The 27,629-nt window shown below is 48.2% G+C and overlaps 1 long non-coding RNA gene across 2 annotated transcripts in view; it reads right to left on the bottom strand.

The window, feature by feature from the left end:
* Positions 1 to 1,412: 1,412 nt before the first annotated feature.
* LOC103796298 (uncharacterized) overlaps positions 1,413 to 27,629 on the bottom strand; it is a 45,012-nt gene continuing 18,795 nt past the window's right edge. For both annotated transcript variants that reach the window (XR_001914621.4, XR_008474775.2), the window contains 2 exons: positions 2,044 to 27,629; positions 1,413 to 1,782 (listed from right to left, as the gene is read on the bottom strand). The exon at positions 2,044 to 27,629 is cut by the window's right edge. This is a non-coding gene — a long non-coding RNA (uncharacterized LOC103796298). The remainder of the gene's footprint in view (positions 1,783 to 2,043) is intronic.

The following is a 27,629-nucleotide window of genomic DNA, read 5'->3' as shown; positions in this document are numbered from 1 at the left end:
CACTTTTTATCCTTCCTAGAGCCTGGCACTCCTTCTGGGGCCAGGCTCAGGCCAAGCTGAAGGAGCCATTCCCGAAGCAGTTCTGGGCAGAGGAAGGCCGAACAGCCAATTCACAGGGGTTGTGCTGATGAGTTTCTTGGTAATGTGGAAAGTCTGACAATCCTATAAATGTGTGAAACTGAGACTCAGTTTTCCCTCATCCTACCTCCCCTTTCTACCCACCCTCCAACACAGATCTAAATATAGATCCCATGTTGTGGGGGCAGCCCCCTCTCTAGACTGTAAGAGAAGATGATGTTGGGGAGGAGGTGGGGCCATCCAAATTGGGCGAGAGGGGCCTCGGCTGTTGCTGGCTCCAGAGGGGCCCCTGTGTAAGTATGAAGAGGGTGGCTGGAATTTCTGAAGTCCGTATCTGAGATGACTGGACGGAGTCACACATTTCCACCCTTCTGGGGTGAAGGACACAGCAAGGAAGACCATTTAGGGAAGTCACCGTTTATGGGAATGTAAACTATGTGACTTTGGTAAGGTGCAGCATAAAAACGCGAATACGTGTTTATGCACTAAGCTGGAAATGATGCCAATACCCTCAGTTAAAACAAACTGTCAAGAATTGCAGTTTCCTCGCGTCGGAGGAACTAAGTGAGCTGTTAACTGAGGATTGTAAACCCGCCACATGGTGACCTTGCTTTGGTTATTAAATAGAAATACCTGCTCTCTATATGCAGGCGCTGTTGTTGACCTGCCTCTAAATGTCTAATTTCTGCAGGAGATTCTGGTGACGAGTGTGCTGTTTTCTCAACGTCCGCAGTTATTACAACTTTAAATCTTTTACCCATATCCTGTAACAATGTCATCCAAGTGTTCCTTAAGTGGTGGTGCTGAAAAACGCACCTGAAAATCAATAACATTGGAAAGGAAGTGAGATGTGATAAAACGTTATGAAGAAGGCCAAACCACCGGCAGGAAACGCTGCACTGTTAATTTAGCAGAGAGTGCATTATGAAATATTAGCAATAATGCCGGGAAAATAAAAAGCAGCATTAAAGCAAAAATATGCCACAATTGGGGTAGATTCATGCAACACATCCTTTCTACTTTGCATTCATTTCTATGGCGAAATGAGTCAGGAATTATGCACACTTTGAATTATGCAAGGTGTTCAGAACCCATGCTTTGCATAACACGCAACCGCGCTGAGCTTCTCAGTGGGAGGGAGAGAGTGGCCCTATTCTAGGGTTATCTTAGGCCAGGTAGCTCTACCCTCCTGTCCTGGGTGGGGATGCAGCCACCTCATCTGTCAAATGGGACCGTTGGACTGGCTTGTCTTGCTGTCCCTATTAGTTTATGTAGAGACAGGCACCATTGTATTTCTGCCCCAAAAGTGTCTTTTCCTGGACAGATCCCACAGCTGATACTAAACTTGTCTTTATTAACCAATGAGGGCGGCCATTTAAACACCAGGTGCCAGAGAGCGTTTCTCAGTCTTCGGAATCCAGGTGGGATGAATCCTAGAAGGCAAGGTCCCTCCACCTCCACTCTAGAGTCACACAGAGACGTGCCCTGGGGGCTGGTGACAGGTGGGTGGGAGAAGAAAAGGCCCCCTGGGGAGAAGGAGCAAGCCAGGTGCCATGGGCAGCCAGCGCCACTAGAGGGCAGCACCAGCACACGGCTGAGGCCTCTTCTCCCGGAGCCCGGAGGCAGAGCTGGGTTCCGGGCGCCAGCGGTGCTCGGGTGAGCAGGACACCCCCACGTCCCTGCTCTCATGAAGTTCCCATTCTCCTGGAGGAGACAAAATAAACATGTGAGCAAACGAACATTGTCAGGCAGCAAAGGTTGGTACAAATAAGATAGTGATGGAGGCACCGTTAAATAGGGCCCAGGGAGGCCTAACCCGGGAGGGGACAGCTGAGATGCCACATGACTGGGGAAAACAGGCCGAGCTCTGAAGGTGCTCATGGAGAGGGGACGGGGCCCCCAGGGGGTCGGGGAGACTGGGTCAGGGAAGAGAAAACTGAGGAACAGAGAAGTCAGGTAACTTACCCAGGGTCACAGAGCCGGTGAACTGGGACAGCGTCTGACAACGCCCGCGAACCTTCCACGGCACTGGTTTCTCCGACCTTCCTCTGTAAACAGGACCGTGACAGTGACAGGTTCTGCCCCACTCCCCATATTTGACCGTCATGCCCATAAAGAAACAGGGCAGGGATCACTGGCTGTGAGCCTAGCAAGTCCCTTCCCGTGGCTTTCTCACTTATCAAATGAAAGGGTGGGTCCCCGCGTAACTCCGAAGCTCCCCACTCTAATCGTCCTCGGGCCGAGAACGCCTGAATTCTGGCTCCCGAGCACCTTCTGGTGGACAGTTTTGGAATCACACGCTCAGAGGGAAGGGGTCGTGGGAAAATGGTTATTGCCAATTTCAGAGAGGCCAGTGGATTGGAAGGTATCACTGAGATCTTGCCACTGCACTCGTCTGGGCGACACAGCGAGACTCTGTCTAAAAAAAAAAGGAATGGTTCTCCTCCAGTCTACTCACCCAATCATGAGTTTCACTTCTCAAGTGGGCTAATCACCCACTGTCTTGTTGAGACCTGGGGACTTGTATAAAGTCGTTCCCTGGAGGGCTGAGCAGAAAGCCAGGCACCTGGTAACTAAGGCAATGGTGCGTTACAAAGCGCTCTGCACATGCCGTTCACATGTGTGTCTTACTTGACTTACAGGCTGATCTTTCAAGCCTAGGCAAGGTGAGGTAATTACTCCCATTTTACAGACGAAGATATTGAGGCCCAGACAGGGAAGTAATGAAATAGCATTGCAGGAACCATCTAACCAATGTGCAAACTCTCCCATCCAGTTTTCATAACACAATCAGTTTTCTTCTTTAAAAAACAGGGAGGTGGAGGCTTTAAAAATGTGAGGCAAGTGCTTAATGCCGCATAGCCGATCAGTAGTTGAGGCAGGATTTGAACTTCGCTCCAGAGGCTAAAGCCCAGGTTCTCAACACAATGGCAGGTATAAGGCTGTGGGCACACACCGACTCAAGCCCTTCCAGTCACACACTGTCCCTTTGCCATGCCTCTGGGGTCCTAAGAACATCTTCCTCTGAGCCTGAGGGGAGGTCATTCCCCATCCTGGGTGCCCCTGCTCCTCTCCCAGATTTGGGGCAGGTGAATCTTGTCACCTGCACCACTGTCAGAGGCTGAAACGGGGGCTGAGCATTAATTATGCAGTAACCTCGCTGTGGTGTGCCTAATTATCTGATAACCATAATTGAATCTTATGGATTACACCAACATCATTGTAGGGAGCAGTTTAAAGCAGTTAATGGAAGCTGCGCTTGCTTTGTGATATCGTCCTCCCTTCTCGCGGCTGGCTGGACTGTGAGTCCTTTCCTGGGGGCTGAGGGAGGCTGTGAGGTGCAGGAGCAGGCAGGAGGTGAGTGATAGTACAAATGTCGCATCACCTTATCCCCCTGAGGGCACCATCTTCCTGGCTGAGAAAAGTCTGCGTGGCAGGTGGAATTATCATTTGGTAAATGAGAATGTGGTATTGGAAGGCTGAGAGACTCTCCCAATTCAGTCTTGCCTGTTGCTACTGGTCCTTGCTAGCATCATCCGGGACTGTTTAGAAATGCAGCATCTCAGGCTTCATCCTGGACCTACTGAATCAGAAGCTGCATTATTTTTTATTAGATGAATTTTTTTTTTTTTTTTAAAGAGATGAGGTTTCACTCTGTCGGCCAGGCTAGAGTGCAGTGGTCTGATCGTGGCTTGCTGCAGCTTTCAACTCCTGGGCTTGAGAGATCCTCCAGCCTCAGCCTCCCTAGTAGCTGGGACTACAGTCAGAGCCACCATGCCTGGCTCCCAGAATCTGCATAGTAATAGCATGCTTATGTGATTTATTTGAGTGTTGCCATTTGCTGAGTACTGGTTTATGTAATTATTTATTTATTGCCTATGTGGGATCCATTGTCCTTTATTGTGGCAACATTGACTTTCATTTGGGAAGTAACCCTTCCTCCCACATGGGGGACCCATAGCTGTACTCTCACTCCTACCTCCCCGAGGCAGTGACCCCAGGCCAGGCCAGTGAGTCGGTTCCAAGACCTTCAAGGCACTATGGAGGAAGATGTGTCTGACGGAGCTTTGTTGAGGCTTCTTCCTTCCCTCCCTCCCCTGCTGTGGTTCACTGTGGGTGAGTATTCTTCCCCACACCATCCATGATGAGCTCAGCCTCTGACTTGCTTTGGTCAATGGAATGTGGGTGAAAGTGATGATGTGTGGGTTCCCAGCTAGGCCTTAGAGTGGCATCTTGTGTTTCCACTTGCCCCTCTAGAGCTCCTGACCACCATGAGGAAGGAAGGTGTTGCGCTGGTCACGTTGGTGTCCCTGTTAGGGCGCCACACACTGGGGTCACCACCTAAGATGCTGACCACCACCTGCAGAGATCTGTCCTGAAGACCCTGACTCAGTGACAGATGAACGGATGCACTCTCATACCCAGTACAGTGATTTGAGAGGCTAGGGATCGTTGTCAACTGCTTTCTGAGGGCGACTGCAGCTAACCAATCATGACTCCCCGTTACTCCTCACATTTATTCAGTGTAGATTTAATAACAGGTTCTAGTCAACATTCTTGTGAATAATTAACATGGCTAGAAGAGTGGTTTTATGAATGATAAAAGGTCTTGGTTCCTGGGCCCAGAATAAACACCATTAACAGGTAAATTCCCTTCAACCTCCCCCTGAGAGGACCATCATCAAAACGTTTACATGAGGAAACAGTTAGAGTAGGGACAAAGGAATGTGGAGTAAACAGACTTAACTGGGGAAGATTTTATTATTATCTTTACCCTGCAACTTAAAGTCACAATGTAAGAACTGGCTGCCTTCAGCCCTTTCCATTAAAACCTTTCAGCCTTCCAAAAGGTTTGAGACTATGATCTTATAATTTTCCCTAATATTTCCCCAATATTTTGCCAGTCATCCCTAGTGATTCCCAACAGGAAGGCACACCCAGGTGACCATGGTGCCTTCATCTGGAGTCCAGGATGGAGACTGTGGGGCAAACTGAACCCAACCGGAAGACTGGAGTCCAGCCTAACTCTGATATTAACAACTCCCCACTAACCTGTAGACCCGTGAGTATGAAAGGAATGATTGTTATAAGCAACTGAGATTTCAGAGTGCTTGTTACACAGCATTGTTGCAGCCGACACCCGACTGGTATAAAAGATGTACTTTCCTTCCAGGGGGATTGCTAAGCCGAATTTGGATTTTAGATATTATCTTGTCACTAGGGAGGCAGGGCCTGCCTAACGGCAAAACCAACCCAGAGGGAAATGGAGCTGACAGAGGATGAGAACCCCACTCGTGATGACAGCCTTTGTTTACATGGATCCAGCCTCACAGGAGTCAGTCAAGACTCTGTCAGTCTCAAGCAGTAGAGAGCTGAAACTCCACTGGCTTAAACCTGAGAGGGAATTAGTGGCTTACATAGCTCGGAAGTCTGGAGGTGACGCAGCTTTCAGGTGAGGCTTGAATCAGCAGCTCCTGGACCAGTGTCCTTGTCTCTCCACTCTGCCTCCCATTTTTCTGGTTTCATCTGAGGCTGGTTCCCCTTTGTGATATCGTAAGATACATAATGAGTTGCTGTCCACATTTCCTGGCATATAAGTCCTAAAATCCATGGAATCTCCAAAGAGGTAAGTGTCTTTTTGTATGCTAATGGCTGGCAGCCCCTAGGTAGCTTCAGGATGGGGGCTACTCCAGAAAGTTCAAGGCAGGAGTAGAGGGCTGGGACTTTCAGCCCCACTCCTGTTCTCCCTTAGAGGGGAGAAGGAGTGGAAGTTATGTTGATCACCAATGGCAGATGGTTTAATCAATCATGCCTCTGTAACGAGCCTCCATTAAACCCCTGAAGGACAGGGTCTGGAGAGTGTCCAGAGAGCTGGACCCCTGGAGGCTCCTGGAGGATGGCATGCTGCTCCCCCATACCTCACCCTATGCATCGTCCCATCTGTGTCCTCTGTGATATCCTTGATTTCATTTTTTGAGACAGAGTCTTGCTCTGCTGCCCAGGCTGGAGTGCAAAGGCATGATCTTAGCTCACTGCAATCTCCGTCTCCCAGGTTCAAGCAATTCTCCTGCCTCAGCCTCCTGAGTAGCTGGGACTACAGGTGCACACCACCACACCCAGCTAATTTTTGTATTTTTAGTAGAGACAGGGTTTCACCATGTTGGCCAGAATGGTCTTGATCTCTTGACCTCGTGATCCACCTGCCTTGGCCTCCCAAAGTATTGGGATTACAGGCCTGAGCCACCGCACTGGCCTTCTGCTGCTTTTTGATAATTAGACTGAGATTATGCATTTTAGTTAGGAATCCCCGCAGAAGTAATGTGTCTCTCTGGGGCTGCGTGGGGTCTATGTGTGTGATGATGTTACTGGTGATGTTAGCCTGGATCACGTGGTTAAGGAGGCATCTTCGGGTTTCTCAGATACGACTGACTATTCTCTTTGCAATTAGTAAGTATTTGGAGATACTTTGGGTGGAAATACTTTGAGGCTATCCAGTTGATTCATTGGAATTCTTTTGTCCTAAAAAAATTATCCTTTATTCCCCATCCATGCTGTTTTCATAACTTTTCCCACACTTAATACTAACTCTCAGATTCTAGATTTGCCGAATAGTCCACTGTCTGACTATATCCTGATTATTACTTAATCATTTCTCAGTTGCTAGGTAATATTTATCTATTTCCCCTCAATTACAAACAACATTGCAATGAACGTACTTGTATTTATTGTTACACACTTTTGAGAGTCATTTTGAAGGCTATAGTTCCCCAAATAGAAAGTCTGAGGCAAGAGGTATGAGCATTTTTAGTTTTTCATAGATATTGCCAATTGCCACTCTATGAGGTTGCACTAGGTAACACCACCACCCTCTGTGGATGGAGATTATTTGTCCATCCATCCATTCGTTCACATGGCTTGCCTTTGGTCAGGCTGTGCAAGGGCAGACTCAGGGGAAGCAAAGCCCCCTCTAACTCTCCAAGACCTTTACAAACTCAGAACCCTCCTTCTCATTTATTTTATTCCCTGCCTCATCTTCTTCTTTTCTTGAGAGGGAGTCTTGCTCTGTCACCCAGGCTGGAGTGCAGTGGTGCTATCTCAGCTCACTACAACCTCCACCTCCTGGGTTCAAGTGATTCTCCTGCCTCAGCCTCCTGAGTAGCTGGGACTACAGGCGTGCTTCACCATGCCCTGCTAATTTTGGCATTTTTAGTAGGGACTGAGCTTTGCCATGTTAGTCAGGTTGATCTCGAACTCCTGACATCAAGTGATCCACCTGTCTCGGCCTCCCAAAGTGCTGGGATAACAGGCATGAGCCACCGTGCCTGGCCCCTGCCTCATCTTGTTTAACATAAATACATTCCATGTGTACCATACTTTAAAACAGGGCATTTTTTTCAAGATGGAATTCACATAAAATTCACTCTTTTACGATGGTTTTTCCAATGCAGTAGTTTTTGGTATATTTACATTGTTGTGTAACTATCACCATTATTTACTGCCAGAACGTTTTGCCTCCAAAAGAAACCCCATACCCATTAGTAACCACCGTGCCTGGCCCCATTTCTTTTTGGTAGTGTCCCACCTCAGCTGTTTTAGTATTCTGGGGCCATCGACCCAGACGCCTGCTCTCCTCTAGCCAAATGGCATGACTGAGCCAAAGGTACATAACCCAGGCAAGGCTAATAACCGAATTATTTACTTTTTCTGTCTCTGAAATGGAATCCAGAGCAGACACAACAACAACAAAGCCTGAAGTTAGTTATAGCTGATTCGCAGTTGCAGAAACAGCCAGAGAGACCATTCGCGGTTTCCCGCAACTGAGATTTCCAGAGCTGCCCTGCTTCTGGTTCCATCCCCGCCTGATTCTTCAGTGTTTTCCTCAGTTCTGTGAGCTTCCCTGGATTCTTCTAGTAACCATTTCTTTGCATCACTTGGCTGGAGTCTATATGGCTTGAATCCAGGAGGCAGGGAGAAGGGAAAAGAGCAGGGCAGCAGGAAGTGTAGACCAGGATGTGTACATACTGGTGTGTTTGCAGAAGGGCTGCCAGCAGGTCAAGGTTGGCATCTTTCTCTCAGTCTTTGCTGTAAACCTGCCAGGTGCAGTGAGGTGGTGGTGAGGTGGGCTTTTGCGGATACCTGGGAATTTGAAATCAGTTTAATTTACCAAACATCTTCAAATGCTCTTTCTGTTTCCCCCATCCCAAGGTTTACTGTTCAGTTCAGATGATTTAGGGCCTCCTCGCCCTGGCATGCTGATAGCACTTTACCCTTTCATGGGTTTTGAATGTTCTAAAATGGACATCAAGAACCCAAGTTTAACACACAGATAATATAAATGAATGAATGACGACATAAATCAACTGAGTTAAGCAATTTCAGTTTTGGAGCCACAGAACTTGTAACAAGAATCCTCTCACTCATTTGTTTTGCTTTCCCCCCTCTTTCTTGTGGTACAGCACAGCAATGGAAACCTTACCTTTAAAAATGACATGGGCCTAGGTTCAAGTCTTGGGTCCACTGCTTTATAAGCTATGTGGCCATGGCATGTTTCTTCTTTCGGACAGGAAAGCTGTATTTGTGGGTTTTTTTGAGACAGGGTTTTTGCTGTTACCTGAGCATTGCCGTGATGTGATCTTGGCTCACTGCAGCCTCCACCTCCTGGGCTCAAGAGATCCTCTCACCTCAGCCTCCCAAGTATCTGGGACTACAGGTATGTGGCTAATTTTTAAAAACTGTTTTTGTAGAGACAAGGTTTCACCATGTTGCCCAAGCTTGTCTTGAACTCCTAGGCTTAAGTGATCTGTCTACCTCGACCTCCCAAAGGATTACAGGCCAGCTGCACCTGGCCTGAAAACTGTATTTATAGACAGAGTTTCCCTCTGTCACCCAGGGCTGTAGTGGAATGGCATGATCTTGGCATACTGCAACCTCTGCCTCCCAGGTTCAAGTGAGTCTTGTGTGTCAGCCTCCTTAGTAGGTGGAATTTCAGGCATATGCCACCATGTGCTGCTAATTTTTGTATTTTTAGTAGAGACGGGGCTTTGCCTTGTTGGCCAGGCTGGTTGATGTTGGGATTCACTCTGGGTGGCTGGCAAAATATTAAGGGAAATATTGGGAAAGGTTATAAGATATAGTCTGTAACCATTTGGAAGGCCGAAAGGTTTTTATTAACTTATAGAACAGGCTGAAGGCAGCCAGTTCTTAGATTAGAGCATTAAGTCAAAAGGTAGATTAAGGATAATAAAACCTTCCCCATTGAGTCTGTTTACCCCACATCCCTTTGTCCCAAGGGGACAAAGTGTTTACTCATGTAAACAGTATGCTGATGGCCCTCTCAGGGGGAGGTGGAAGGGGATTTAAATGTTAATGGTGCTTATTCTGGGCCCTGGAATCAAGACCTTTTATCATTCATAACACCAGTCTTTTAACCGTGTTAATTATCCACAAGCATGTTGACTTAGAACCTCAGTTATTAAATCTCTGCTGAATAAATGAGAGGAGGATCAGGGCAATCACCCTCAGAACGCAGTTGGTGACCATCCCTAACCCACTCAGATTCAGATTCACTGTATTCTAGTGTACGTGAGTGCATTTTTCATCTGTCACGTCAGGGTCTGAGGACAGATCCCCGCAGGTGGTGATCAATGTCTCAGGTCTCATACTTGAAAGCTGTATGCTCTTTTTTTTTTTTTTTTTGAGATGGAGTCTTGCTCTTTTGCCCAGGCTGGAGTGCGGTGGCACGATCTCGGCTTGCTGCAGCCTCTGCTCCCGGCTTCAAAAAAATCTCCTGCCTCAGGCTCCCAAGTATCTGGGATTACAGGCACCTGCCACCATGCCTGGCTAATTTTTGTGTTTTTAGTAGAGATGGGGTTTCACCATGTTGGCCAGGATGGTCTCAAACTCCTCACCTCAGCTTATCTGCCTATCTTAGCCTCTCAAAGTACTGGGATGACGGGTGTCAGCCACTGCTCCTGGCCAAATGCTATATTTTAAAATAGAAAATGGCGATACTATGTTTCTTAGCATAGTGTCTGTCATATAGCTAAGTATTATTAGTTTTCCTTGTGGTTTTTTTCCCCTGTGCTGGTTTTTCAACAGTTCCTACGAATCCTCTCTGCACTGGGCACGTTCTTCATCATTGCACTAATACTCTCTATCAGTTAGCTATTGCTGTGTAACAAGGCTTTTCAACATTTAGCTCATGGATCTACGGGTGAATTGGGCAGCTCTGCTGATCTTGGCTGGGCTTACATATTTGGTGGCCAGCCAGCTGTAGGTTGGCTTAGGATGGTCTCAGCTGGGATACCTGAGCTCTATTCTTCATGGGGTCTCTCATCCTTCAAGAAGCTAGCCTGGGATTGTCCCTTCAGGGCTCAGTGCAGATGTCCCTTCCATGGGGAGGCCTTCCCATTAGATTTGGTCTCCCCATTGGCCACTCTGAGCGGCTCCTATTCATTCCTTTTGTAATGAGATGGGAAGGAAGCATATGCAGGAGGCATCTCGTAAAAACATCTAATTATTATTCTTTTTTGAGATGGAGTCTTGCTCTGTTGCCCAGGCTGGAGGGCAATGGTGTGATCTTGGCTCACTGAAATCTCTGCCTCCTGGTTTCAAGAGATTCTCTGGCCTCAGCCTCCCAAGTAGTTAGGACTATAGGCATGTGCCACCATGCCTGGCTAATTTTTGTACTTTTTAAAGTAGAGACAGGGTTTCACCATGTTGGCCAGGCTGGTCTCGAACTTCTGACCTCAGGTGATCTGTCTGCCTTGGCCTCCCAAAGTGCTGGGATTACAGGTGTGAGCCAAGCTCCTGGCTGGCTTGTTCTTACGTTGATCAGTGAAAAGAGACTCAGAGTGACTTCTGGTCACATGGTAGAACTGGCATTCTGACTTATGCCAATGCAGTTTCATCTTTGTAATCAATGTCCCTACAATGATTTCCACACATTAGTGTGTGGAACCCAATGTCCTGGGATGGCTTGTTATAAATGCAGATTTCCAACCTTCACTTGCAATGATTCTGACTCTAGGTCTGAAGTGCAGTGCAGAAAACTGCATTTTTATTTATTTATTTAAATTTTAGACAGCATCTTCCTCTGTAGCCCAGGCTAGAGTGCAGTGGCTCCATCTCGGCTCACTGCAACCTCCACCTCCTGGGCTCAAGCCATTCTCCCACCTCAGCCTCCTAAGTAGCCGGGACTACAGGCACATGCCACCATGCCCACTAATTTTTGTAGAGACAGGGTTTCACCATGTTGCCCAGGCTGGTCTTGAACTCCCGAGCTCAAGTGATCCACTTGCCTCAGCCTCCTAAAGGTGTGAGCCGGCCTAGGAAACTGCATTTTTTAGCAAGCACCTCCTGGAAAGCAGTGAGAGGAGCTGTGAGTTTGTGGGAGTGGCACTGAAGCAGGAGTCAGGAGACCTGGGTTTCTACCTGCTGGCTCTGGGAGGGGCTTCCATGGATTTTCCCTGAGCCTGGGCACCTCCTGCCTGGCGAGATGGCAGGCAACACGAAGGCAGCCAGTCCTGGAGCTTAGCAGCTCACACTCCAGCAAGCATGTTTGGGAAGCAATGGGATTGGATTTTTAGAGGTTGCTGGCTGTGGCCAGTGGGCTGAAGCCAAGAAGCGGTGACATTCTGTTTGCCTGATTAGAGTTTGTTCTTTTATTAAAACGTTGAGCCAACATAAACAATTGGGAGATTTCAAGTTATAATATGATTTCTGGCATCTCTCGAAGAGTCGAAAGATCGAGTGACTCTGGGACTGTGTTGCTGCATGAACAAGAGAGGCTGGGATTGAGCTGGGCCTGGCCCTGCTCAGTCGCCACAGTCCTCGCCACTCCCTATTGTCTTCCCTGCCACCCACTTGTTTATGGGCTGCTTTAGTCTTGGGGCTGTGTGAGAGTGAGTCCCTGGACTCCCTGGTGTCCAGAAACCTTCCACTCTCTGGCTCGGAGACAGTAGGTTTCCTCCAGCTGCACTTGACCCACGTTGGCACAGTCTTCCATCCTCTCTCCATCCTCTCCCCATGCTCTCTCTGTTCCCTTCCCCTCAGCTGTGAGCTTTTCTCTGAGATGTAACTGTGGTGATAGGGCAAGACCACAGGCTCTGGGTTCCACCCACCATTCCCCACCGGGGGGCCCTGGGCAAGTCAGGTAACTCTCCGTTAGGTAACCTCAGCTTTCACCTCTGTAAAACAGGGGGAGCACTTCTCACCCACTCCTGATATTTCCTTCCTTGTAGAGGGGGCATCTGTTAACGTGCTTGGCCTGGCCCCAGCCCGATCTTTCCCAGGGAGGAGGGGATCACTTGCATGAGTGGCGCGCCTGGGACCAAGTCGCTGCCTGTGCAGCACAGCCCCTTCCTTCTCTTCTCTTTGGGGGTCTGCCCACCTGCGGAGACAGGCCTCCTCTTCATGCTCTTCTCTGCCCCAAGTTTTACAGGGGCCCACTCTGTCTCTGTGAGGGGAGGCTGGATTCTGACGGTGATGTCCAGCAGTCTGGGAGTGAGTGGGTTTGTCTAATTCTGGGGTTCAGTATAAGAGAACCACATGCCTAAGATGTATTCTCCCAAATCACCGTCACCAATAGTAAGGTCTGAAATTCATCTCACTTGGTTCTGAACAGGGGCTGGGAAGATAGATACCCTTTGCTGGGTCCACTCAGACACTCTCAAATAGTCGTACTTTTGGTGGCTGTTGTGAGGGGCCGTGCCTGGCAGATAGTAGATACTTAATAAATAGCAATTGCTATTGTAAAACTCTTGCTCTTCCTGTTTAGTTACACATTCAGAAGTAGGAAAGGGGGACCAGTGCAGGGAGGGGTGGAGTAGTGGGGGACAAGAGGAGGGAGTGGGATGAACTCAAAGGAACGTGAAGAAATAGATAAGAAGGAGGGGAAAGTAGCCTGGATACTGCTTCTCTTAAAAGCTGCCTTCCAGAGCCTTAGAAGTATATGCAAATCACATGCAAATCTCACACATATTTATCAGCAGCCCTCCTTGGGAAGTCTGCTTGGATGTGGCCCTGGGGGAAAATTTGGGTGGAGGTCACTGAATTCCAGGGAGTTTGCTGTGAGAACCAGGGAGAACAGGTGCCTGGGAATGGGTGTGGGGGAGGGTGGGAGGAAAGGGTGGTACAGGCAGACATGGTAGGGGTAGGTGGGGTGGGGCTGGGATCTGGGCTGCCTATGGGGGCAGAGGCCAGTCAGGATAGACACAGGAGCCTACAGAGTGGTGAGACTGTGTGAAGGTGCAGGTGGCCACCAGCCGCAAGGGGCACTCAGCCTCTCTGCACCCCTGGACCTGCTCCCTCTCCCAGCCAGGCCCACTTCTTAGCCAAGCTTGGAAAGACTGTGGGATCCTAACAAGCCCCGGCCCTGGCATCTGACAGACCTTGTTTATCTTCCAGCTGTGCAACAGTGAGCCAGTTACCAGCCTCGGGTTCCTCTTCTGTAATACGGGTTAGTAACAGTCTCTCCCTCACAGAGCTCCTGGGAAGATGAGGGGAGAGAAGGTGCTTGGTGAGCGTGAGTCTGGGGTCTTCAGAACTGTTCTAGCCATTCCTACCCTTCATAGCCCAGCTGGGAAATCTGTGCTGTACACGCTCTGTTTCATTTAATCCCAGTGAGCTCGGGCTGCTGAGTGTGGAGCCGCTCTTATTACTCCCAGTTTACAGATGAGGATGCTGGAGTCCTGTGAGGTACAAGAGCTAGGACAGCGTCAGTTTCGCATTCAGACCTGGGCTGTTTCTCTTGATGCTCTCCAACCTCCTCTCGGAACGTTAGATCTGGTGGGTCTCTGAGATGGGTAACTCTTCGTTTTGTTATAGTGAACTCCAAGTTTCTCTTCAAAGGATCAGTATGTCAGTATGTTCAACTCTCTTATTCGTTATTCTCTATTTTAAAGTTTAACTTCCTTGTAATTCCAGTATACGACCTTCTACACCAGTTCTAATTAGTAGTTCACATCTGTCCCCCCTCCCCTGGTTCCATCCTGACTCATCCTGGTCACCTGATCACCCCTGGCTACCTGCTCAGACAAGCTGTAACCATCCTTCCCACCAAAACACCCACCCTGCCACTCCAGCTCAGACCCCTGCTTTTTAAAAAACAGCCAATCGGGATTAGTCTAGCTTGTGCCATCTAACCCTAGCCAATAGGGGATGACACAGCAGTAGGGACGACTCCCATCAGGCATAAGTACCCCTTCCCTGCTTGTCCAAGCGTGTGATCACCATTGCTCCATCTGTGCTCTGCACCCTTCTCTAGAAGTAAACTGCCTTGCTGGGAGGGTTCATCTTCAAGTGCTATTTCTTTTGCAGCATTGAAATTTTACTTATAAAAATTCAATAAATGAAGCCCAGAGAGGTTGAGGGACTTGCCTAAGGTCACACAGCCAGTTAGAGGCAGAGCTGGAGCTTGACCAAGGGTCCTGGCTGGAGGTCCTGCTCACTTTCCTGCACAGCATATAAGACCTCCCCTCCCAGGCAGCTTGACCACTGAGGGGGCTCTGCTTCCCCTTGTCTGTCTTGTGGCGCTGACTGCCCAGGGTGGCGGCTGGGTGCCTCTGGAACTCCTCTCAGCTGGGATCTGGGGGAGTGCTGCCTGCTAGGGGATTTGGGGGACTTCCTGACTTCTGCTCACCTCCTCTGCCACGCCCCCTCCGCCTCCACCTGTGTCTCTCCCGCCCCTGCTCATCAGCTGTCCCTTCCCCTTTCCCACTCCAAGGCTGTCAGTGTTTGGGGGAGATTATGCAGTGTTGACATTGGAATATGAATTAGACGAGAGCAGCAGCCAAATATTGGTATTAGGGAAGGCAGAAGCCCAGGCAGGGATCCAAGAGTGGCTGGAACATCTGTGTCTTGGCTGTTCCAGATGCCCGACCCTGCGCCCACCTGAAAACGATGGGTCGCAGAGCCACAGATGAGCTCTGGTGCAGCCAAGGCTTGGTCCTTGACTTGCCAGGCGAGCCCACAGCTAAGTCCCACAGAGCTTGGCCCCATCAGCTTGCCATATTCTGAGGCCCAGGAAAAGGCAGTTGCTTCTGTTGTGAGTTGACAGACGGAGGCAAGACGCTGCCCAAGGATGCACCCTTCATTTAATTGTCTGAAATCCCATCTCTAGTGCTTGTGCAGGCCAGCATTTGCCAAAATGTGTTCCACAGATCCCAAGTTCTAAAGGCTGTTAATAAGTTTTGTGTAAAAGGGGGTTCCACGGCCATGTACTTGGGAGAGGTGTTAAACAGAGCTAAGCTGGACTTCTCAGGGAGGGCCTTGAGTGATTTAATAGACACAGTGATTCATCAGAAGGGTGAGGGATGGAGGCTGTAGTATTTCCTAAGCTTGTTTGACATGTAACCCTGTTCTCAAGGAGTATCTTTTTTTTTTTTTGAGACGAAGTCTTGCTCTGTTGCCCAGGCTGGAGTGCAGTGGCACGAACTTGGCTCACTGCAACCTCTGCCTCCTGGGTTCAAGTGATTCTCCTGCCTCAGCCTCCCAAGTAGCTGGGACTACAGGCTCACGCCACCACGCCTGGCTCATTTTTCTATTTTTAGTCAAGATAGGGTTTCACCATATTGGTCAGGCCGGTCTTGAACTCCTGATCTCAGGTGATCCTGACCCACCTCAGCCTCCCTAAGTGCTGGGATTACAGGCATGAGCCACTGTGCCCGGCCTCTCATGGAATATCTTTTTGGACCAGTGTGAGAAGATCTGTCTTCTAGCAGCTGCTGGTACCTCTGTCCAGGGGCTGGCGTGAGATAGACACAATACATATGGATTGAGTCCGAATCTCTCAGAATCTGCTTCCTGCATCTGTGAAATGGAAGAGCAGCACCCGCCCTGAGTGTTTTTGTTTTCTTTCTTGAAAGTCAAACGAGAGGCTCATGTGTAGGAGTAGTTGCAAGCTGAATAGTTGCACATATTTCGGGAATGATTACGATCAGCCCCGTCTCTTCTTTTAACTAATCTGATAAACGTAGACACGCTGACAGCTTTGTGATAATACTCCCCCCGGGACTTTTCCATTTTCCTCTCCAGGGAGAGGGAGATGCTTAGCCTAGCATTCCTCAGTGTGAGTTCATGCCTTCACGGACCTTATTACATGGGACTGCTAGTGGCAAGCTCCAGGCCAGCTTGCTGAGTGGCAGGACAGAAAGGTAGTCGATTCCAGGGCTCTTCACTCCTGAGTCTGGAGCCATGTTTGTCCGAGTGCTGCCATGGTACCAGGCCTGGGACTGGGCACTGGGGAGGCACGTGACAGAGGGACTTCCTGGACCAGTTTGTGGCGACACCGTGCCCACCGCCAGGCGACCCTCCCAGGGTCTGAGCACTGCCCCAAGCTCCCTGCAGGCCAGCCATACTTGAGTGTGGGACCAAGAGTGCTCTCTCTAAGGAGGCATGGATCTCAGAGTGGAACGCTCAGCATCCTGGTACCAAAGGGGTCATCCTCTTCCTGGCTCTCTTCTTCCTGCAGGGGCTTCTTGGGCTGCAGCCTCACCTTTGCCCATCCCCCTCAGTTAAGAATTGTCTGAATTAAGAGTTAAAAAAGGTCAGATCTTGGAAGGACTTAGCCACTTCCCCCAGGAGGCCTGGAGAAAACTCCAAGTCACAAACCTGGAATCCCTCACTTCCCCTATCTGGGCCTCAGTTTCCCCATCTGTAAGCTGAGGAACCTCATCTAGCTCTAGAAAGTAAGTCTACGGATTCAGAAACATCATAAACTCCAGCATTTACATATGAAATACTTCCTGTGATTCCCTCCCCCTCCATCTGTCCTCTGGTGGAGTCCCGTTATGTCACCCCTGTGTGATTCCAGCAGCTTCCTAAGGTGTCTCCCGGACTTTGGTACTTTTCTTTCATGTCTGCCTGGAGATTTTTTTTTTTTTTTTTTTGAGACAGAGTCTTGCTCTGTTGCCCAGGTTGGAGTACAGTGGTGAGATCTGGGCTCACTGCAGCCTCTGCCTCCCCGTGTTCAAGAAATTCTCCTGCCTCAGCCTCCTGAATAGCTGGGATTACAGGCACGTGCCACCACATCTGGCTAATTTTTGTTTTTTTAGCAGAGGTGGCATTTCGCCATGTTGATCAGGCTGGTCTTGATCTCCTGACCTCGTGATCTGCCTGCCTCAGCCTCCCAAACTGCTGGGATTACGGGTGTGAGCCATAGTGCTTGATCAGATCTTCTTAGGTTCTGCTGACCTCATGTCCTTTTCCTACTTCCAAATTTGGGATGGCTTCCTGCTGCCCCGGGTAAGGTCTGTATCACGTCTCTGCACCTCTGCCACAGAGACCACTGGGATTTTCTAGAGCACCTGAACTGTCACTCTTCCTAGCCTTTGCATTTGCCCTTCCTTCAGCCAAATGCCTTTCCTCCTTCTCCTGATGGTGACATTTTCTGCAACCTGCAAGATCTAACTTCTTCCCACCCACCTTACTTCTCCTCTCCTCTCTTAGTGCTCCCATTGTAAATGTGTTTGTGCTTGTTTTTCTTTTCTTTTTTTTTTTGAGTCGGGGTCTCACTCTATCACCCAGGCTGGAGTGCAGTGGCACAATCTCAGCTCACTGCAACCTCTGTCTCCCGGGTGTGAGATTCTCCTGCTTCAGCCTCCCGAGTAGCTGGGATTATAGGCGACATGCCCGGCTAATTTTTGTATTTTTAGTAGAGACAGGGTTTCACCATGTTGGCCAGGCTGGTCTCGAATTCCTGACCTCGAGTGACCCACCCTCCTTGGTGCTGGGATTATAGGCATGAGCCACCAGGCCCAGCCTGTGCTTTTTTTTTTTTTAATTGCATCATAATCAGTTAATATACTTGATTTTCACTACTATAAATCCCTTTGTATTATCGATCATATATTAGCAAACATTTAGCTTTTTCCTTAAGTTATAAAAATAGGCCGGGTGTGGTAGCTTACTCCTGTAGTCTCAGCACTTTGGGAGGCCAAGTCGGAGGATCACTTGAATCTAGGAGTTCGAGACTAGCCCTGGCAACATAGGAAGACTCCATATCTACAAAAAAATACAAAAACACTTTGGGAGACCAAGGTGGGTGGATCACCTGAGGTTAGAAGTTCAAGACCAGCCTGGCCAACATGACAAAACTTTGTCTCTACTAAAAAATACAAAAATTAGCTGGATGTGGTGGTGGGTACCTGCAATCCCAGCTAATCAGGAAGCTGAGGCATAAGAATTGCTTGAACCTGAAAGGTGGAGGTTGCAGTGAGCCGAGATCAGGCCACCTGCACTCCAGCTTGGGTGACAGAGTGAGACCCCCATCTCAAAACAAACAAACAAACAACAAAAATCTAAACAAATACAAAAAATTAACTGGGCGTGGTGGTGCACACCTGTAGTCCCAGCTACGCAGGAGGCTGAGGTGGGAGGATCACTTGAGCCTGGAAGGTCAAGGCTGCAATGAGCCGTGATGTGCTGCTGCAATCCAGCCTGGGTGACAGAGCAAGAGCCTATCTCTTAAAATAAAAACCAAACAAACAAAAAAACGCAAAGGCACACTCTTGTAACATTTCCAAATGGTTCAGAAGTAAAAGTGAAACATCCCCCCTCTCTAACCCTATTGGTCAGTCCGGTGACTCCTGGGTAATGCCTACTAACGGTTCCTTGTGTTCTTACGCACGTACGCCTTTGCTCATTCAACATGTATTCATGTACCAAAACTGATGTAACTGGCCTCCACTACGAGGCATTTAGGTTGTTTTCCATTCTCTATTGCTATAAATAATGCTGTGAAGATCACCTTCAGATTCAAATATTTCTGCAGGTAGAGTGGTAGAAATGGGATTGCTGGGTCGCAGAGAACATCCACTTAAAGTTTTTAATGAATACTGACAAACTGTCGTCAGAGAAGGTTGAACTATTTACCTCTCCCAGCAAGTCTTACACTGATGTGGAAAGATCTGTCTTCCTCCCTTGAAAGCGGGGTCTGGATCTTAATTTGTTGCTGTGGCCCTGGAATGCGGTAGGCTAGGTAAATGCTTGCTGAGTGAACCTATGGGTTGTCAAGCCCTCGTTCTGTATTTTTCCAGAAAAGGAGCAGACCTTCAGCCCCCAAAAAGTCTATGAAGTCAACTGTGAGACCAGGAGACCTTGACCTGTTTGGTTTGACACTCTGAATTGCAAAGAATCCTGAGGAGTCCTGGGTACTTTCTTTGTTAAGTGGGGGTTTGTGGTTTTTGTCTTCAAAGCTGGCCTAGAGGCTCTGGGTTGCCATGGCAACTCTTGAGCAGGGCCGCCTTTTCCCATCCCTCCATCTTGGGAGCCCTGGTTGCCATAACAACTGATTGGTCCTCTCTTCTTCCTCCACTTCTGCCACAGGGCTCCAGCTTCCCTCTGGGGGCACCACTGTTCTTAGGTCTGGGGCAACCCTGATATCACTTGACCCATGTATTTGAGACCTTCTTGAGAGGAGATGTGAGGGAGGCCACTACTGGGGAGGGTGGCAGCAGAAAACAGCATGGCCTGGCCGAGTGCTGTGGCTCATGCCTGTAATCCCAGCACTTTGGGAGGCCAAAGCAGGTGGATTACCAGAGGTCAGGAGTTCGAGACCTGCCTGGCCAATATGGTGAAACCCTGTCTCTACTAAAAATGCATAAATTAGCTGGGTTTGGTGGTGGGTGCCTGTAGCCCCAGCTACTCCGGAGGCTGAGACAGGAGAATCACTTGAACCTGGGAGACAGAGATTGTAGTGAGCTGAGATCGTACTACTGCACTTCCAGCCTAGGAGACAGAGCGAGACTCCATCTCAAAAGAAAAAGAAAAAGAAAATAGCATGGCCACTGGGAAGGGGTAAGAGTTCAGGCGGAGGAAGAGTGAGGTCCCTGCTCTATCCTAACCTGGGAGAATCACTGTTGCCTGGGGACCAGAGCAGGAATTAAGTTCCTCTGAGGTTCAGGGACAGTTTTGGGGATCAGTGAGGTACAGGGACTGTGAGGTCTCAATCATTCTTCCTCAACATTCCCCAGAGATGTCAGAGCAGATGCAGCGGCCACCCTCGGGGGGTCCTCAGCCTTGGAGGAGGCAGGAGACCTGGGCTATGGAGCCACTCGGAGGCCCTATTGAGGACAACGTGGTGGCCATCACAGTTCTCTTCAGAATGCCCAGAGTACAGGGATAAGGAGGTGAAACCAGTGCATTTATTAACATGCTGCAGTACTCTGCGGCCACATCAAAAGAGGACATTGAGGATTCTGGTGGCACTGGAGACGTACTGCTAAGGGAAAAAAGCAGGACCCACAATGCTATGTGGATATTGACTGCGACTATATAATGGCAGTGTGGACTTCTCAGAGATGGGATTTGGAGGAATGTAATATAGATGCAAATAGACTTTTCCCCACACTGCCTTCTCCCCCAGCGTTTCCCCATCTCTGTCAATAGCCTTGCCACCTACTCTGTTGCCCAAACCAGAAACTTGATTCAAACCAAGCTTCTCCCTCTGCCCTCATGCCCTATTCCTGTTAGTCTTGCTGGTTCCAGCTCTGAGCCAGCTTTCAGAGTAATCCTCCTTCCATTCCCACATCCACATCCCCCAGGGGCCTCTCTCCTCTCATCGTGTCTGTCCCCTCACGTCCCACCACGCTCTGCTCCCCAGCCCCTCTGCCATGCTGTGGCCCCGGGCAGATGTGGCCAAGGGGCTCCTCTCCTCCTGCTCCTCATTTGCCCCAGGATCAAGGAGAAACTTCCTGGCCCACGAAAGCCCTTCTGGATCCAGTTCCTTAGCTCAGACTCTAGCTTCTCCCTGCTTTCAGCCTTGCTAACTCCAGGAGGCTCTCTTTATTCCTCTTTGCCTGTGAACACAGCTCTCTTTGCCAGGAATGCCCTTCCCTGCCTCATCTGCCTGGTCAGCTCCTATCCCCCATGTCACATTTTGCCCAGGACTTTCCAAGATGGTAGAAGAAAGAGGTTTCCGCTCCATTCCCTCCTAAAAACCGTGCAGAAACCACAGGAGAAAAAGAACAGAAGCCCGAACCCCATCTTTGGTGGAATATGGAGCTGTCTCTACTCCTGAATCTCAATACATGGAGGGGGAAGCTGCCAGAGGAGGATAAAGGGCTCAGCAGAGAGGAGGAAGCTCAAACCTCTGTACTTATGAGCGGGGAAGAGACTGGAGAAGCGAGCTGGGTTTCTGTAGAGGCGCCAGGTATCACAAGAAGTGGGACAGGGCCTGAAAATAAGGGTAGGGGCTAGTTTGAAAGTCCGTGTAACCTCCAAGCCCCGCCTCCATCCTATGCAGCCAGGTGACTGTCCCCCTTACTCCCATAAGAGACCAGAGGTCCTGGTCTCAGCGATGCCAAGTGTGAAGAGAAGGGGTGAGATGTCCTACTAAAGGCTACCAGCCTCCTTCCCCACCCACCTCCAGGGTACCAGAATCAGGCTTATGCCTGCACCCTGCACTAACCCCATGCAAAGACTGAAGTATCTTTTCCCTGAAGGAATTAACCCCAAAGAAATGATTGCCAGTTGCTTATGCTCAGGGGTCTGCAGCAGATAAGCTGGTGGGAGCAACTGAGTGTCCAGTTCCTCCCACGCCACACTCAGGCACTTCCTGCCTCCAACCCGCCCTGCGGTGGGGAACCCTTAAACACAAACACACAGCCAGGGATCACGGACACTTGAGGGACACTTTCTCTCATTATTCCAAGAAGATATGAACCAACAGGAAATGGAGATTATGCAGGGAGCAGAATACAAGTTTGAAGAAACCATAACTGATATCCTTAGAGAGATACAAGAACATATTGCACCCATGAAAAATAAGAGTCAAATCAAAAAGAAATAGAGAAAAAGAATGAATGCTTATAAGTAAAAATCCTGATGGTAGAAATCTTCAAAAATATCAAGAGTTGGAACTTCCTCTGGAAATATAACAAAGAGAGACGAAGACATGAAGGAGAGAAGAGGCAGGAGAGAAAGCGTACGCAATTAGAGGATCAGGCGGGGTGTGGTGACTCATGCTTGCAATCCCAGCGTTCGGAGGCTGAGGTGGGAGGATTGCTTGAGGCCAGGAGTTTCAGACCAGCCTGGACAACAGAGTAGGACCACATTTCTACAGAAAATAAATTAGTTGCACGTGGTTGTGCACCTGTACTCCTAGCTTCTACTGGAGGCTGAGACAGGAGAATCATTTGAGCCCAGGAGTTTGAGACTGTGGTGAGCCCTGATTCACCATAGTACTCCAGCCTGGGTGACAGAGCAAGACCTGTATCTGAAAATATATACGTATTATTAAGGAATAAATCCAGGAGGTCCAACATTTAGCTAATAGGAGTCCCAGAAATGGAGAGAGGAAGGAATGAAATTGTCAAGGAAATAATACAAGAAAATTTCCCGGAATTAAAGGACATGTGTTCCTAGATGGCAAGATCCACCGTGTATCCAACTCAATCAGTGAAAAAAAAATCCACATCCCGGCTCATGATGACACCCTTTCATATGCAGGCATCAAGGCAGCTCTGTGAGGTGTCTGGAGAGAGCTGGCTGGGACTGCAATGAGACCAGTGAGGCACTGGCCTTGTGGGTAAAATTTAAGGGGGCACCAAAAAACTCAGTGATCAAGATAAAAAGATTAATGCACTATTTAAAAAAGAGGCCAGGTGTGGTGGCTCCAGCCTGTAATCCCAGCACTTTGGGAGGCCGAGGTGGGTGGATTACTTGAAGTCAGGAGTTCAAGATCAGCCCTGCCAACATGGTGAAACCCCATCTCTACCAAAACACAAAAATTAGCTGGGCATGGTGATGCACATCTGTAATCCCAGCTACTCAGGAGGCGGAGGCAGAGAATCACTTGAACCTGGGAGTTGGAGGTTGCAGTGAGCAGAGATTGCACCACTGCACTCCAGTCTGGTGACAGAGAAAGACTCTGTCTCAAAAAAAAAAAAAAAAAAAAAAAAAAAAGGGAAAGTAACCCATGATAAACAAACAGCAAAATTTTAAGTAAAGACATGATCTGGCAAAACTGGGATTTGGGCAAGGTGAGTGAGGTTGAGCTGAGTGACTGCAGGTTCAGATCCCATCTTTATTTGAAGTTGGCATTTCAGTGGCTGAATTTTTTGGCACTCCCTTGCGTGCCTGCATCTCAGGTATGTGCTTCACTCACTTCCTCCTAGTCCATGCAAAGGAAGCCTCTGGAGTGGCTATGGCATCAAGCTGCTCAACAGCGACATTGAAAGTTTGAAGACAAGGAAGCAATGCCTTTCAAAAATCTGACTGAGACTGGCTCATTAGCGGTGGCTCATGCCTGTAATTTCAGCACTTTGGGAGGCTGAGGTGGGTGGATCACTTGAGGTCAGGCATTGGGGACCAGCCTGATCAACACAGTGAAATCCTGTCTCTACTAAAAATACAACAATTAGCCAGATGTGGTGGCACAGGCCTGTAGTCCCAGCTGCTCGGGAAACTGAGGCAGAATTGCTTGAACCTGGGAGGCCAAGATCGCACTACTGCTCTCCGGCCTGTGTGACAGAGTGAGACTCCAACTAAAAAAAAAAAAAAAAAATTCTGCCTGAAAATGTTTTTCCACCTGGTATTCCACACCAACCCAGACTGTCAATTAAATATGATGGGAGAAATAAAGAGCTTTCTAGACATACTGTGTCTTCAGATAACTTGCCTCCCATGTAGCTTTCTTAGGGAACTACTGAAGGATGCGTTTAATTTAAATCAGGGCTTCAAGAAAGAAGATAGATCCAGGAACAAGGATTGCAACACAGGAGGGAAGAGAGAAGGGAATTCTTTGGGCCGTGGCTCCAGGGACACCAGAAGACAGCTATGTTTTGGACCTGAGAGCAAGCTGCCCAGATCAGCAGGAGTCAGAAGGCTCTACGGGCTGGGGGAGTTTGTCCTCAGGAAAATAACTTGGCCTAACAAATGATCTGACAGGTTTGCTCATGTGGAAAATGATATTGAGGGCATGGAAAGATTTCATCAATTGTTTTCAACGACAACAACAAGCAGATGTAAGTTGATGAAAAATGAGGTGATTGTTAGGAGGGGGAACACAAAGGAAAGGAAGTAAGATCGTCGGGTGCTACTTGGCCCAGGCATAAAATATATTTTTGTATTCATAAAAATGAAAATGTGGAATGTGGATTTTAAAAGATTGAGATATTATTTTGGGAGCATGGAGGGAGGGGAAGAGGGAATGGAACGAAATTTCTCTAAACACACCAAGGCTTAGATGACAAGCCAAGAGATTGAATAATATACATATTATTTAGTTTTGTTTTATTCATTTATTTATTTAGAGACAGGGTCTCACTCTGTCACCCAGGCTGGGGTGCCGTGACGCGATCTTAGCTCACTGACACCTCCATCTCCTGGGCTCAAGTGATCCTCCTGCCTCTGCCTTTCTAGTAGCTGGGACTACAGGTGTGTGCCACCGCACTCAGCTAATTTTTGTATTTTTAATAGAGATGAGGTTTTGACATATTGCCCAGGCTGGTCTTGAACTCCTGGCCTCAAGTGATCTTACCTGCCTTGTTCCCTCAACCTCACTTCCTGAATTCCTGTCCTTATGGAACCTTCTGGGAAGCTCTGGCCTTTGTCTCTGACACCACCGGACTCTGGTGTCCTTACCCTCTGTGTGGACACACTGTGTATTAGCACAATGGCTCATGGCACAAACACCATTTCAGGGACATCGAGTAATTCCGTTTTGGGATCTGTGCCGAGATGGTTTCTGTGGCTTTGCTTGGTTTCTAAACAAAAGTTATTTAGGTGGGAACAGATTCAACTTGAGGTTTTCATGATTTTCACACGACCTTTAAATACCCCTGATTTGCAGTTTCCTTCTTTCTCTAATGAAAAACTGGATGGTCTTGTTAAAAAGAAACTTAATGTGATGCTGTTGGCCTGCAAATCTCCTAGCCTCCCTCTCTCCATTTCATTGGCTCCCACCCTCTCCTGCCTGCCTCCGTTGGCTGCTCCACCCACCCTCTAACCCGGGAGTCCTCAGCTGGCCTCCATCCACTGCTCCGTCTGTGGGAATGGCTCGCTCAGAATTTACCAAGGCCTTCCCGGTAGCCACATCCAGAGACCTTGTGCAATTTCTTTCTTCAGGCTGAATTTAACTTGTCTTCTAGAAATGTTCTACTCTGGCTTTGGGACACAAAAGAAGCCTACTTATTTGTTCCCTAAGGTTCACTTCTTGCTTTTTTTTTTTTTTTTTTTTAAACTTTATTGCTTTTATTCTTTATGCCGTTAATGACTGCTTCTATGTGGATTATTTTCTTAGCTCTCTTCCCATTTCATGCCAGTGTCTCCCTGGAGTCCTACTTTTGAGACCTGATGGACTCCAGGGTGTTTTCTCCGAGACGTCTTGAAGGTACCTCACCTCTAAGACAGACCCAGCCATCTGTCCTGGCTCCCCGATTCACTCCCTGCCTTAATCCATGGCACTTGAAACCCTGGAGGCGTCTCCCCATTCATTACTGCCCTCCCTTCAGCTTTTACATCATGAGCCAGTCTACACCCTCTGATCTAATCAGAGTGGTCTTCACACTATCCCTAAATGTGCAGTCACTCCTGTGTTATGCCTGAAATATCTGGGAGGGCACACTGTCGCAGTCACATTTATTGAAAAGAGAGCCTTCATGTGAACCCATTATATATTTGCTCAGAGACCAAGGATAGCGCAAAGCATCCCGTATCCCATCGGCCTCCCAAAGCCGGGCCATAGACTGTGTGTATGGCCTCATCACTGTGCAGAGGACCTGTCCTTCTTTTTGGGGTCAGCTTGCCCAAAGGTGTGTGCAGGGGGAGTGGTACTTCTAGGCTCACAGTTCAGCCCTTTCTTCAGAGTCTTGGCTCCACCCTGCAGAGGAAATGTTAGAGCCTTAAGAATTTAAATGCTTCTCACGCCTGTAATCCCAGCACTTTGGGAGGCCGAGGCGGGTGGATCATGAGGTCAAGAGATCGAGACCATCCTGGTCAACATGGTGAAACCCCGTCTCTACTAAAAATACAAAAACTTAGCTGGGCATGGTGGTGCGCGCCTGTAGTCCCAGCTACTTGGGAGGCTGAGGCAGGAGAATTGCCTGATCCCAGGAGGTGGAGGTTGCCGTGAGCCGAGATCACGCCATTGCACTCCAGCCTGGGTAACAAGAGCGAAACTCCGTCTCAAAAAAAAAAAAAAAAAAAAAAGAATTTAAATGCTTCAGATTCTTAGAGTATGTCTACAACAAATCAACTATTCTCTTGCTCCTGTGATGCATTATTATGCTAATAAAGTGTCTTTTTACTTAATCTTGCCAAGGAGACACTCTCCTCAAGGATGGGGAGGGGAGGCACGTTCCATCCCACCGTGCATCTCATACTCTTCCCCGCTAGTTTCCTGGTTTAGGCTGTTCTGGTCACTGGTCATCTATTTGGGATATCTGCTTCTCTCCCATCACTGTAATAACAATCTACATATTCTCCAAGGTAGGGAGATCTTAACCACTTTTGTGCCATGGGTGCCATTTAGTGGTTTTATAAAGCCTATTAGACCTCTCTTCAAAAAAACGATTTTAAAGACATAAAATACAGAGGATTATAAAAGAAACTGAAAGCAGTTACTAAGATATTCAAAAAACCAAATTTGTGATGTGAGAATACTGTCCTTCTTTATTAACACATAAAAAAACCACTATAATTTTTTTTCTTTCCTTTTCTTTTTCTTTTTTTGTGTCTCTGTCGCCCAGGCTGGAGTCCAGTGGCACGATCTGGCTCACTGCAGCCTCCAACTCTTGGGCTCAAGAGATATTCCCACCTCAGCCTCCTGAGTACCTGGGACCACAGGCACACGCCACCACATCTGGCTAAATTTTTTATTTTTTGTAGAGATGAGGTGTTGCCCAGGCTGGTCTCAAACTCCTGGTCTCAAGTGATCCACCTGCCTCAGCCTCCCAAAGTGCTGGGATTACAGGTGTGAGCCACCATGCATGGCCAGAAAGCCACTACAATTTCAAAGTACTGTAGTGATGTACATGAATGATATTTTGTTCCTCTCTCCAATATCTGCAGTGTTACATGTGATGGGAAAGTATCCTTACATCTGCTTTTGTGGTTTGTAGACTACATTTATAAAGGAAGAAAATGGGAAGTTTCAGTTAGAGATCAGTGACTCTGAAGACATAAATTTTTCCTCATCTAAGTCTTCTGCCCACGAATTCTGTGAGTTCTTAATGGGAGGTCCCCATCGAGGACCTTAACTCCTGCTTCCTTAATTAAACCCTCCTTGACTACCACATTTCTGCTTGGAGTTTTCCCTCATGTTAAACTCTTAGAACATCTATTTGTCTATTCATTCAACAAACATTGATCAAGATTGCTCATACATGTGCAAATCACTGTGCCGGATGTGGGAAGCCCACATAATGCTAAGCAGGAACCAATTTTACCAGTAGTGGAAGACACAGACCTATGCCCATCCAGTCATAACCCTAAACATAGCGCAAAAAGCAGATGGGAGAGCTTTAAACAAAGGTCCAAAGTGTCCCAGAGAAGCAGAAGTTAACATTTTGACTTGGTGAAGAGATGGAGGAGTGAAAGTTTCCATGAGG

Source organism: Callithrix jacchus, chromosome 10, assembly GCF_049354715.1.
Source record: "Callithrix jacchus isolate 240 chromosome 10, calJac240_pri, whole genome shotgun sequence".
In the NCBI taxonomy this organism is placed as follows: Eukaryota; Metazoa; Chordata; class Mammalia; order Primates; family Cebidae; genus Callithrix; species Callithrix jacchus.
Note: the sequence above shows the minus strand (reverse complement) of the source record. Positions and strands in the feature narration are given on the sequence as shown.